The sequence below is a fragment of the Oncorhynchus masou genome, chromosome 12, assembly GCF_036934945.1.
Source record: "Oncorhynchus masou masou isolate Uvic2021 chromosome 12, UVic_Omas_1.1, whole genome shotgun sequence".
In the NCBI taxonomy this organism is placed as follows: Eukaryota; Metazoa; Chordata; class Actinopteri; order Salmoniformes; family Salmonidae; genus Oncorhynchus; species Oncorhynchus masou.
Window position 1 is genome coordinate 6,967,261 of NC_088223.1, and position 14,363 is coordinate 6,981,623.

The following is a 14,363-nucleotide window of genomic DNA, read 5'->3' on the forward strand; positions in this document are numbered from 1 at the left end:
TGGTCCTGTGGTACTGTGATACTGTGGTCCTGTGATACTGTAGTCCTGTGATACTGTGATACTGTAGTCCTGTGATACTGTAGCCCTGTGATACTGTAGTCCTGTGATACTGTGGTCCTGTGATACTGTGGTCCTGTGATACTGTAGTCCTGTGATACTGTGGTCCTGTGATACTGTAGTCCTGTGATACTGTAGTCCTGTGATACTGTAGTCCTGTGATACTGTGGTCCTGTGATACTGTGGTCCTGTGATACTGTGGTCCTGTGATACTGTAGTCCTGTGATACTGTAGTCCTGTGATACTGTAGTCCTGTGATACTGTAGTCCTGTGATACTGTGGTCCTGTGATACTGTAGTCCTGTGATACTGTGGTCCTGTGATACTGTAGTCCTGTGATACTGTAGTCCTGTGATACTGTAGTCCTGTGATACTGTGGTCCTGTGATACTGTAGTCCTGTGATACTGTGGTCCTGTGGTCCTGTGATACTGTAGTCCTGTGATACTGTAGTCCTGTGATACTGTGATACTGTAGTCCTGTGATACTGTAGCCCTGTGATACTGTAGTCCTGTGATACTATGATACTGTAGTCCTGTGATACTATGATACTGTAGTCCTGTGATACTGTAGTCCTGTGATACTGTAGTCCTGTGATACTGTAGCCCTGTGATACTGTAGTCCTGTGATACTATGATACTGTAGTCCTGTGATACTATGATACTGTAGTCCTGTGATACTGTGGTCCTGTGGTACTATGATACTGTGGCCCTGTGATACTGTAGTCCTGTGATACTGTGATACTGTAGTCCTGTGATACTGTAGCCCTGTGATACTGTAGTCCTGTGATACTATGATACTGTAGTCCTGTGATACTATGATACTGTAGTCCTGTGATACTGTAGTCCTGTGATACTGTAGTCCTGTGATACTGTAGTCCTGTGGTACTATGGTCCTGTGGTACTATGATACTGTGGCCCTGTGATACTGTAGTCCTGTGATACTGTGATACTGTAGTCCTGTGATACTGTAGCCCTGTGATACTGTAGTCCTGTGATACTATGATACTGTAGTCCTGTGATACTATGATACTGTAGTCCTGTGATACTGTAGTCCTGTGATACTGTGGTCCTGTGGTACTATGATACTGTGGCCCTGTGATACTGTGATACTGTAGTCCTGTGATACTATGATACTGTAGTCCTGTGATACTGTAGTCCTGTGATACTGTGGTCCTGTAGTCCTGTGATACTATGATACTGTAGTCCTGTGATACTGTAGTCCTGTGATACTGTGGTCCTGTGATACTGTGGTCCTGTGATACTGTGATACTGTGATACTGTGGTCCTGTGATACTGTAGTCCTGTGATACTGTAGTCCTGTGATACTGTAGTACTGTGATACTATGATACCGTGGTCCTGTGATACTTTAGTCCTGTGATACTGTAGTCCTGTGATACTGTGGTCCTGTGATACTATGATACTGTGGTCCTGTGATACTGTAGTCCTGTGATACTGTAGTCCTGTGATACTGTAGTACTGTGATACTGTAGCCCTGTGGTCCTGTGGTCCTGTGATACTGTAGTCCTGTGATACTGTTGTCCTGTGATACTGTAGCCCTGTGATACTGTAGTCCTGTGATACTGTAGTCCTGTGATACTGTGGTCCTGTGATACTGTAGTCCTGTGATACTGTGGTCCTGTGATACTGTGGTCCTGTGATACTGTAGTCCTGTGATACTGTGGTCCTGTGATACTGTAGTCCTGTGATACTGTAGTCCTGTGATACTGTAGTCCTGTGATACTGTGGTCCTGTGATACTGTAGTCCTGTGATACTGTAGTCCTGTGATACTGTGGTCCTGTGATACTGTAGTCCTGTGATACTGTGGTCCTGTGATAATATGATACTGTGGTCCTGTGATACTATGATACTGTGGTCCTGTGATACTATGATACTGTGGTCCTGTGATACTGTATTCCTGTGATACTGTAGTCCTGTGATACTGTAGTCCTGTGATACTGTAGTCCTGTGATACTGTAGTCCTGTGATACTATGATACTATGATACTGTGGTCCTGTGATACTGTAGTCCTGTGATACTGTAGTCCTGTGATACTGTAGTCCTGTGATACTGTAGTCCTGTGATACTGTAGTCCTGTGATACTGTGGTCCTGTGATACTGTAGTCCTGTGATACTATGGTCCTGTGATACTATGATACTGTGGTCCTGTGATACTATGATACTGTGGTCCTGTGATACTGTAGTCCTGTGATACTGTAGTCCTGTGATACTGTAGTCCTGTGATACTGTAGTCCTGTGATACTGTAGTCCTGTGATACTGTAGTCCTGTGATACTGTAGTCCTGTGATACTGTGGTCCTGTGATACTATGATACTGTAGTCCTGTGATACTATGATACTGTGGTCCTGTGATACTATGATACTATGATACTGTGGTCCTGTGATACTATGATACTATGATACTGTGGTCCTGTGATACTGTGGTCCTGTGATACTGTAGTCCTGTGATACTGTAGTCCTGTGATACTATGATACTGTGGTCCTGTGATACTATGATACTGTGGTCCTGTGATACTATGATACTGTGGTCCTGTGATACTATGATACTATGATACTACGTGGGTCCTGTGTGGCTCAGTCGGTAGAGCATGGCGCTTGCAACGCCAAGCGTCGTGGGTTCGATTCCCGCCGGGGCCACCCATATGTAAAAAAGTAGTGGCCCCAGCCGACTTGTAAGTCGCTTTGGACAAAAGCGTCTGCTAAATGGGATATATTATTATTATATTTTATTATACTATGATACTGTAGTCCTGTGATACTGTAGTCCTGTGATACTATGATACTGTAGTCCTGTGATACTATGATACTGTGGTCCTGTGATACTGTGGTCCTGTGGTCCTGTGATACTATGATACTGTAGTCCTGTGATACTATGATACTGTGGTCCTGTGATACTGTGGTCCTGTGATACTATGATACTGTAGTCCTGTGATACTGTGATACTGTGGTCCTGTGATACTATGATACTGTAGTCCTGTGATACTGTGATACTGTAGTCCTGTAGTCCTGTGATACTGTGGTCCTGTGATACTATGATACTGTAGTCCTGTGATACTGTGGTCCTGTGATACTATGATACTGTAGTCCTGTGATACTGTAGTCCTGTGATACTATGATACTGTGGTCCTGTGATACTATGATACTGTAGTCCTGTGATACTATGGTCCTGTGATACTATGATACTGTAGTCCTGTGATACTGTGGTCCTGTGATACTATGATACTGTGGTCCTGTAGTCCTGTGATACTATGATACTGTAGTCCTGTGATACTGTGGTCCTGTGATACTATGATACTGTGGTCCTGTGATACTATGATACTGTAGTCCTGTGATACTATGGTCCTGTGATACTATGATACTGTAGTCCTGTGATACTGTGGTCCTGTGATACTATGATACTGTGGTCCTGTAGTCCTGTGATACTATGATACTGTAGTCCTGTGATACTGTGGTCCTGTGATACTATGATACTGTGGTCCTGTGATACTATGATACTGTAGTCCTGTGATACTGTGGTCCTGTGATACTGTAGTCCTGTGATACTGTGGTCCTGTGATACTGTAGTCCTGTGATACTGTGGTCCTGTGATACTATGATACTGTAGTCCTGTGATACTGTAGTCCTGTGATACTGTAGTCCTGTGATACTGTGGTCCTGTGATACTGTAGTCCTGTGATACTGTGGTCCTGTGATACTGTAGTCCTGTGATACTGTGGTCCTGTGATACTATGATACTGTAGTCCTGTGATACTGTAGTCCTGTGATACTGTAGTCCTGTGATACTGTGGTCCTGTGATACTATGATACTGTAGTCCTGTGATACTATGATACTGTAGTCCTGTGATACTGTGATACTGTAGTCCTGTGATACTGTAGTCCTGTGATACTGTAGTCCTGTGATACTGTGGTCCTGTGATACTGTAGTCCTGTGATACTATGATACTGTAGTCCTGTGATACTGTGGTCCTGTGATACTATGATACTGTAGTCCTGTGATACTGTAGTCCTGTGATACTGTAGTCCTGTGATACTGTAGTCCTGTGATACTGTAGTCCTGTGATACTATGATACTGTAGTCCTGTGATACTATGATACTGTAGTCCTGTGATACTGTGGTCCTGTGATACTGTGATACTGTAGTCCTGTGATACTGTGGTCCTGTGATACTGTGATACTGTAGTCCTGTGGTCCTGTGGTCCTGTAGTCCTGTGATACTATGGTCCTGTGATACTATGATACTGTAGTCCTGTGATACTGTAGTCCTGTGATACTATGATACTGTAGTCCTGTGATACTGTGGTCCTGTGATACTATGATACTGTAGTCCTGTGATACTATGGTCCTGTGATACTATGGTCCTGTGATACTATGATACTGTAGTCCTGTGATACTGTAGTCCTGTGATACTATGATACTGTAGTCCTGTGGTCCTGTGGTCCTGTGGTCCTGTGATACTATGATACTGTAGTCCTGTGATACTGTAGTCCTGTGATACTATGATACTGTAGTCCTGTGATACTATGGTCCTGTGATACTATGATACTGTAGTCCTGTGATACTATGGTCCTGTGATACTATGATACTGTGGTCCTGTGATACTATGATACTGTAGTCCTGTGATACTGTAGTCCTGTGATACTATGATACTGTGGTCCTGTGATACTATGATACTGTAGTCCTGTGATACTGTGGTCCTGTGATACTATGATACTGTAGTCCTGTGATACTGTGGTCCTGTGATACTGTAGTCCTGTGATACTGTGGTCCTGTGATACTATGGTACTGTGATACTGTAGTCCTGTGATACTGTAGTCCTGTGATACTGTGTTCCTGTGATACTGTGGTCCTGTGATACTATGATACTGTGGTCCTGTGATACTATGATACTGTAGTCCTGTGATACTATGATACTGTAGTCCTGTGATACTGTGGTCCTGTGATACTATGATACTGTGGTCCTGTGATACTGTGGTCCTGTGATACTATGATACTGTGGTCCTGTGATACTATGATACTGTAGTCCTGTGATACTATGATACTGTAGTCCTGTGGTACTATGATACTGTAGTCCTGTGGTCCTGTAGTCCTGTGATACTGTGGTCCTGTGATACTATGATACTGTAGTCCTGTGATACTGTAGTCCTGTGATACTGTAGTCCTGTGATACTGTGGTCCTGTGATACTATGATACTGTAGTCCTGTGATACTGTAGTCCTGTGATACTATGATACTGTGGTCCTGTGATACTATGATACTGTTGTCCTGTGATACTATGATACTGTAGTCCTGTGATACTGTGGTCCTGTGATACTATGATACTGTAGTCCTGTGATACTGTAGTCCTGTGATACTATGATACTGTGGTCCTGTGATACTATGATACTGTTGTCCTGTGATACTATGATACTGTGGTCCTGTGATACTGTGGTCCTGTGATACTATGATACTGTGGTCCTGTGATACTATGATACTGTGGTCCTGTGATACTATGATACTGTAGTCCTGTGATACTATGATACTGTGGTCCTGTGATACTATGATACTGTAGTCCTGTGATACTATGATACTGTAGTCCTGTGATACTGTGGTCCTGTGATACTATGATACTGTAGTCCTGTGATACTGTGGTCCTGTGATACTATGATACTGTAGTCCTGTGATACTGTGGTCCTGTGATACTATGATACTGTGGTCCTGTGATACTATGATACTGTAGTCCTGTGATACTGTAGTCCTGTGATACTGTGGTCCTGTGATACTATGATACTGTAGTCCTGTGATACTGTGGTCCTGTGATACTATGATACTGTAGTCCTGTGATACTGTAGTCCTGTGATACTATGATACTGTGGTCCTGTGATACTATGATACTGTGGTCCTGTGATACTATGATACTATGATACTGTGGTCCTGTGATACTATGATACTATGATACTGTGGTCCTGTGATACTATGATACTATGGTCCTGTAGTCCTGTGATACTGTGGTCCTGTGATACTGTAGTCCTGTGATACTGTAGTCCTGTGATACTGTAGTCCTGTGATACTATGATACTATGATACTGTGGTCCTGTGATACTGTAGTCCTGTTATACTGTAGTCCTGTTATACTGTGGTCCTGTGATACTGTGGTCCTGTGATACTGTAGTCCTGTGATACTGTAGTCCTGTGATACTGTAGTCCTGTGATACTGTAGTCCTGTGATACTGTGGTACTGTAGTCCTGTGATACTGTAGTCCTGTGATACTGTAGTCCTGTGATACTGTAGTCCTGTGATACTGTAGTCCTGTGATACTGTAGTCCTGTGATACTGTAGTCCTGTGATACTGTAGTCCTGTGATACTGTAGTCCTGTGATACTGTAGTCCTGTGATACTGTAGTCCTGTGATACTGTGGTCCTGTGATACTGTGGTCCTGTGATACTGTGGTCCTGTGATACTGTGGTCCTGTGATACTGTAGTCCTGTGATACTGTAGTCCTGTGATACTGTAGTCCTGTGATACTGTAGTCCTGTGATACTGTGGTCCTGTGATACTGTGGTCCTGTGATACTGTGGTCCTGTGATACTGTAGTCCTGTGATACTGTAGTCCTGTGATACTGTAGTCCTGTGATACTGTAGTCCTGTGATACTGTAGTCCTGTGATACTGTAGTCCTATGATACTGTGGTCCTGTGATACTGTGGTCCTGTGATACTGTAGTCCTGTGATACTGTAGTCCTGTGATAAACTGGCACCATTTTGAGATATTGTATGTGCTATCATTTCATTACATCTAGGAATTTATATCCATCCATCTCCATGATTATCTCTGGGGAATTTCAATATTGGTGATCAATATCAGAGTTTTTTTTGATCTAGGTCTAATTGCTGAATTTCTTTTAATATTTTATGGCCATAAATTGGAAAGCCTCATTTTCACCATCAAGAACCAACTGGAGGACTGAGCTATCTAGCTACATGGCGTTGGATTTTGTATATTAATAAAGTTGAACAAAAACCCAACCCCTAATGGGAGTAAACTAATGAACAACAACACTTGTTGTTTATTCGTTGTGGTGTGTATAATCCACTTCCAGATTATACATACATCAATTTCACTGACAGTATATTTCAAATTAGATTTTTTGTTTTGTTTTTAGCCCCAGCCTTCAGCTACCCTCAACCCTCCCATCTATCTCTGAAGACCATCCAGTCCTAGCCTTCAGCTACCCTCACCCCTCCCATCTATCTCTGAAGACCATCCAGTCCGAGCCTTCAGCTACCCTCAACCCTCCCATCTATCTCTGAAGACCATCCAGTCCGAGCCTTCAGCTACCCTCAACCCCTCCCATCTATCTCTGAAGACCATCCAGTCCGAGCCTTCAGCTACCCTCAACCCTCCCATCTATCTCTGAAGACCATCCAGTCCGAGCCTTCAGCTACCCTCAACCCCTCCCATCTATCTCTGAAGACCATCCAGTCCGAGCCTTCAGCTACCCTCAACCCTCCCATCTATCTCTGAAGACCATCCAGTCCTAGCCTTCAGCTACCCTCAACCCCTCCCATCTATCTCTGAAGACCATCCAGTCCTAGCCTTCGGCTACCCTCAACCCTCCCATCTATCTCTGAAGACCATCCAGTCCTAGCCTTCAGCTACCCTCAACCCTCCCATCTATCTCTGAAGACCATCCAGTCCTAGCCTTCAGCTACCCTCAAACCCTCCCATCTATCTCTGAAGATCATCTAGTACTAGCCTTCAGCTACCCTCAACCCTCCCATCTATCTCTGAAGACCATCCAGTCCTAGCATTCAGCTACCCTCAACTCTCCCATCTATCTCTGAAGACCATCCAGTCCTAGCCTTCAGCTACCCTCAACCCCTCCCATCTATCTCTGAAGACCTTCCAGTTTTCTAGCTGTCATCTATGTTTTGACTGTGCTGTAATGTTTCACAAAAGCTCTGAACCTTCGGTTGCTATAAACTCAGCAAAAAAAGAAATGTCCCTTTTCCAGGGCCCTGTCTTTCAAAGATAATTTGTAAAAATCTAAATAACTTCACAGACCTTCATTGTAAAAGGTTTAAACACTGTTTCCCATGTGTGTTCAATGAACCATAAACAATTAATGAACATGCACCTCTGGAACGGTCGTTAAGATAATAACAGCTGACAGACGGTAGGCAATTAAGGTCACAGTTATGAAAACTTAGAACACTAAAGAGGCCTTTCTACTGACTCTGAAAAACACCAAAAGAAAGATGCTCAGGGTACCTGCTCATCTGCATGAATGTGCCTTAGGCATTTTGCAAGGAGGCATGAGGACTGCAAATGTAGCCAGGGCAATAAATTGCAATGTCTGTACTGTGAGACGCCTAAGACAGCGCTACCGGGCGACAGGGTGGACAGCTGATAGTCCTCGCAGTGGCAGACCACCTGTAACAACACCTGCGCAGGATCAGTACATCCGAACATCACACCTGCGGGACAGGAAGAGGATGGCAACAACAACTGCCTGAGTTACGCTAGGAACACACAATGCTCAGACTGTCTGCAATAGGCTGAGAGAGGCTGGACTGAGGGCTTGTAGGCCTGTTGTAAGGCAGGTTCTCGCCAGACATCACCAGCAACAACGTTGTCTATGGGCACAAACCCACCATCGCTGGACCAGAAATGCCTGGCAAAAAGTACTCTTCACTGACGAGTCGCGGTTTTGTCTCACCAGGGATGATGGTCGGATTAGCGTTTATCGTCGAAGGAATGATTTTGCACGCCCAATTTTTCAGTTTTTGATTTGTTAAAAAAGTTTGAAATATCCAATAAATGTCGTTCCACTTCATCATTGTGTCCCACTTGTTGTTGATTCTTCACAAAAAAATACAGTTTTATATCTTTATGTTTGAAGCCTGAAATGTGGCAAAGGGTCGCAAAGTTCAAGGGGGCCGAATACTTTCGCAAGGCACTGTGTGTGTATGTGTGTGTGTGTGTGTGTGTGTGTATATATATATATATATATACGGTCCTGCTGCTATATATATACTGCTCAAAAAAATAAAGGGACCAAAATAACACATCCTAGATTTGAATGAATGAAATATTCTTATTAAATACTTTTTTCTTTACATAGTTGAATGTGCTGACAACAAAATCACACAAATTATCAATGGAAATCAAATTTATCAGCTCATGGAGGTCTGGATTTGGAGTCACACTCAATATTAAAGTGGGAAACCACACTACAGGCTGATCCAACTTTGATGTAATGTCCTTAAAACAAGTCAAAATGAGGCTCAGTAGTGTGTGTGTGTGTGTGTGTGTGTGTGTGTGTGTGTGTGTGTGTGTGTGTGGCCTCCACGTGCCTGTATGACCTCCCTACAATGCCTGGGCATGCTCCTGATGAGGTGGCGGATGGTCTCCTGAGGGATCTCTTCCCAGACCTGGACTAAAGCATCCACCAACTCCTGGACAGTCTGTGGTGCAACGTGGCATTGGTGGATGGAGCGAGACATGATGTCCCAGATGTGCTCAATTGGATTCAGGTCTGGGGAACGGGCGGGCCAGTCCATAGCATCAATGCCTTCCTCTTGCAGGAACTGCTGACACACTCCAGCCACATGAGGTCTAGAATTGTCTTGCATTGGGAGGAACCCAGGGCCAACCGTACCAGCGTATGGTCTCACAAGGGGTCTGAGGATCTCATCTCGGTACCTAATGGCAGTCAGGCTACCTCTGGCGAGCACATGGAGGGCTGTGCGGCCCCCCATAGAAATGCCACCCCACACCATGACTGACACACCGCCAAACCGGTCATGCTGGAGGATGTTGCAGGCAGCAGAACGTTCTCCACGGTGTCTCCAGACTCTGTCACATGTGCTCAGTGTGAATCTGCTCTCACCTGTGAAGAACACAGGGCGCCAGTGGCGAATTTGCCAATCTTGGTGTTCTCTGGCAAATGAAAAACGTCCTGCACGGTGTTGGGCTGTAAGCACAACCCCCAGCTGTGGACGTCGGGCCCTCATACCACCCTCATGGAGTCTGTTTCTGACCGTTTGAGCAGACACATGCACATTTGTGGCCTGCTGAAGGTCATTTTGCAGGGCTCTGGCAGTGCTCCTCCTGCTACTCCTTGCACAAAGGCAGAGGTAGCGGTCTTGCTGCTAGGTTGTTGCCCTCCAACGGCCTCCTCCACGTCTCCTGATGTACTGGCCTGTCTCCTGGTAGCGCCTCCATGCTCTGGACACTACGCTGACAGACACAGCAAACCTTCTTGCCACAGCTCGCATTGATGTACCATCCTGGATGAGCTGCACTCCCTGAGCCACTTGTGTGGGTTGTAGACTCCGTCACATGCTACCAATAGAGTGAAAGCACCGCCAGCATTCAAAAATGACCAAAACATCAGCCAGGAAGCATAGGAACTGAGAAGTGGTCTGTGGTCACCACCTGCAGAACCACTCCTTTATTGGGGGTGTCTTGCTAATTGCCTATAATTTCCACCTGTCTATTCCATTTGCACAACACCATGTGACATTTTTTGTCAATCAGTGTTGCTTCCTAAGTGGACAGTTTGATTTCACAGAAGTGTGATTGACTTGGAGTTACATTTATTTTTTTGAGCAGTATATATATATATATATATATATATATATATACATACACACACACACACACACACACACACACACACACACACACACACACACACACACACACACACACACACACACACACACACACACACACACACACACACACACACACACACACACACACACACACACACACAGTGGGGCAAAAAAGTATTTTGTCAGCAACCAATTGTGCAAGTTCTCCCACTTAAGATGAGAGTCCTGTAATTTTCATCATAGGTGCACTTCAACTATGACAGACAAAATGAGAAGAAAAGAAATCCATAAAAACACATTGTAGGATTTTTAATGAATTTATTTGCAAATTATGGTGGAAAATAAGTATTTGGTCAATAACAAAAGTTTATCTCAATACTTTGTCATTGCCAACAAAGGGTATATAACGGAGGTCAAATGTTTTCTGTAAGTCTGTTTTCACACACTGTTGCTGGTATTTTGGTCCATTCCTCCATGCAGATATCCTCTAGAGCAGTGATGTTTGGGGGCTGTTGCTGGGCAACATGGACTTTCAACTCCCTCCAAAGATTTTCTATGGGGTTGAGATCTGGAGACTGGCTAGGCCACTCCAGGACCTTGAAATGCTTCTTACGAAGCCACTCCTTTGTTGCCCGGGCGGTGTGTTTGGGATCATTGTCATGCTGAAAGACCCAGCCACGTTTCATCTTCAATGCCCTTGCTGATGGAAGGAGGTTTTCACTCAAAATCTCACGATACATGGCACAGTTCATTCTTTCCTCTACACGGATCAGTCGTCCTGGTCTCTTTGCAGAAAAACAGACCCAAAGCATGATGTTTCCACCCTCATGCTTCACAGTAGGTATGGTGTTCTTTGGATGCAACTCAGCATTCTTTGTCCTCCAAACACGACGAGTTGAGTTTTTCCCAAAAAGTTATATTTTGGTTTCATCTGACCATATGACATTGTCCCAATCTTCTTCTGGATCATCCAAATGCTCTCTAGCAAACTTCAGACGGGCCTGGACATGTACTTGCTTAAACCAAGCATCACGTGTTAATGTTTAAACCAAGCATCACGTGTTGATGTTTAAACAAAGCATCACGTGTTGATGTTTAAACCAAGCATCACGTGTTAATGTTTAAACCAAGCATCACGTGTTAAGGTTTAGGTTGAGCGTTGGGGTTCTTAATAACAAAACTCCCCTCGACAGAAGACGCCTTCGTCCAATGACTCAAATGTGTAATGTAATGGACCTGAGAGGATCAAGGGCTAGGGACATCCCTACACCATTGAAAATGTTTATGGTTAGGGTAAAGGTTAAGGGTAGGGATGCCCCAAGGACCCCGGATAGCACTGACCATGTTACTTTCCTGCTGTTCGTAGCTGATCTGTGCATGGAGACAGGCAGACTCTGTAACTAGGCAACGGCAAGAGGTTCCCATGCCACCAATGTGGTTAAAAAGATGGTGTGAGTGAAGACTGGGAAGGTCTTTTGTTCCAGAATACAATAGGAAATAGTACTTTAATCTAAATATGTTTCTCACTGACACAAACAAAAAATGACAACTTTATTTTTTAACCATAAAATGATATTAGGCTGTTGTAAGTTGTTATATGTGAACAAACAAAGTAATAATAATAGCTAATAATAATAGCCAATAAAAAAATCCAATACTAATAAAAGCCTATGTATTGTCTGTTCTTGACTTCTTGACTAATGGGACTGCTTCTCCTAGCAAATCCGGCTCATAAGGGTTACTATGGAAACTGAGGGCAGCAGAGCCACAGTAACTGAAGATGCTTGTTGCCGTGGCAATGAGGCCACGGTGTGTTTCCGTGGATATGGCGCTTGAAGAGTGGGAGTCGTTTTCACTCACTCACACAGGTGTTGATTTTAAAGTACAAGAAAAGACACCTGAAAATAGCTTGTTTTTCCTCAAACCGCTCAAAGTGGATCAGTAGACCTAGGACCCTTACTGACAAGCTTACTTCAGCAAAACAAAATATCAAGAAAAATTCCTTTCCCATCTCAAGTGTGTTAAGAGGAGGCATACGTAGTTCTTGCCCACTAGTGAAATGAAGACTAGTTTTTTATGAAGCTAGTCTTAAACACCGTTTCACCATTGTATTATAGTCCATAAATAAGTGGGTATTTGTTATCATTCTGTCATATATCTGTGACTATCTTCTCTGTTTTCATAGTGTGAACGATTCTAGACCATTCCTATGAGATTGGCATTAAACATGAACAGGAAGTAGGCTAGACATAGAAAGGAGAACAGAGACCTGAGGTTACGTTTTAAATTAAATGTATTACCTTTGTCTGATTCTCTCCACACGTAGAAGGCTTATGGGGAAGTGAAAACGAAGTGTTTGAGACCAGGCTTTCCTGGAAACGTATTCTGGTCCACTGCCAACGTGTCTGACAGCAGAGACGGACGAGTGACAAATACAAACACCACCAACAGCCAATCCTGAGGAGGCACAAATAGACGTCGCTGAAAGAAGGGATGAATAGAAAGAGTAGTGAAAGCAAAGAGATGATTGATTGATCTCTCTCTCTTTCTCTCTCTTTCTCTCTCTGTCTCTCTGTCTCTCTCTCCCTCCCTCCCTCCCTCCCTCCCTCCCTCCCTCCCTCCCTCCCTCCCTCCCTCCCCCTCCCTCCCTCCCTCCCTCCCTCCCTCCCTCCCTCCCTCCCTCTCTCCCTCTCTCCCTCCCTCCCTCTCCCTCTCTCCCTCCCTCCCTCCCTCTCTCCCTCTCTCCCTCCCTCTCTCCCCCCCTCCCTCCCTCCCTCCCTCTCTCCCTCTCCCCTCTCTCCCTCCCTCTCCCCCTCTCTCTCCCTCCCTCCCTCCCTCCCTCTCTCTCTCCCCCTCCCTCCCCCTCCCTCCCTCCCTCCCAGAGGGAGTAATCCAAGCTTTCAGGACTACCATCAGTAGCAGCTCAGCCTCTGAACCCAGGCTGCCAAAAAGGTGCCACCCAACCTCAAGCTCCCTGGGCCCGTATCCACAAAGCGTCGGCGTAATGATCTAGGATCTGTCCATATACACGGAGTGTACAAAACATTAAGAACACCTTCCTAATATTGGGAGATGCACCCCCTCCCCCCTCTCCTCCCTTTTTCACTCAGAACAGCCTCCTTTCCTCATCAGGTCATCAGGTCATGGCCTCTACAAAGTGTTGAAAACGTTCCACAGGGATCAAATCAAATCAAATCAAATTTATTTATATAGCCCTTCGTACATCAGCTGATATCTCAAAGTGCTGTACAGAAACCCAGCCTAAAACCCCAAACAGCAAGCAATGCAGGTGTAGAAGCACGGTGGCTAGGAAAAACTCCCTAGAAAAGCCAAAACCTAGGAAGAAACCTAGAGAGGAACCAGGCTATGTGGGGTGGCCAGTCCTCTTCTGGCTGTGCCGGGTAGAGATTATAACAGAACATGGCCAAGATGTTCAAATGTTCATAAATGACCAGCATGGTCGAATAATAATAAGGCAGAACAGTTGAAACTGGAGCAGCAGCACGGCCAGGTGGACTGGGAACAGCAAGGAGTCATCATGTCAAGTAGTCCTGGGGCATGGTCCTAGGGCTCAGGTCAGTTGAAACTGGAGCAGCAGCACGTCCAGGTGGACTGGGGACAGCAAGGAGTCATCATGTCAGGTAGTCCTGGGGCATGGTCCTAGGGCTCAGGTCCTCCGAGAGAGAGA

At 44.8% G+C, this 14,363-nt stretch overlaps 1 non-coding gene across 1 annotated transcript; it reads left to right on the forward strand.

Moving 5' to 3' along the window:
• The first annotated feature begins 2,636 nt into the window (after window positions 1-2,636).
• Window positions 2,637-2,712, forward strand: trnaa-ugc (transfer RNA alanine (anticodon UGC)). The gene has a single exon. It is a non-coding gene; the product is annotated as a tRNA-Ala (tRNA).
• The last annotated feature ends 11,651 nt before the right edge of the window (window positions 2,713-14,363 follow it).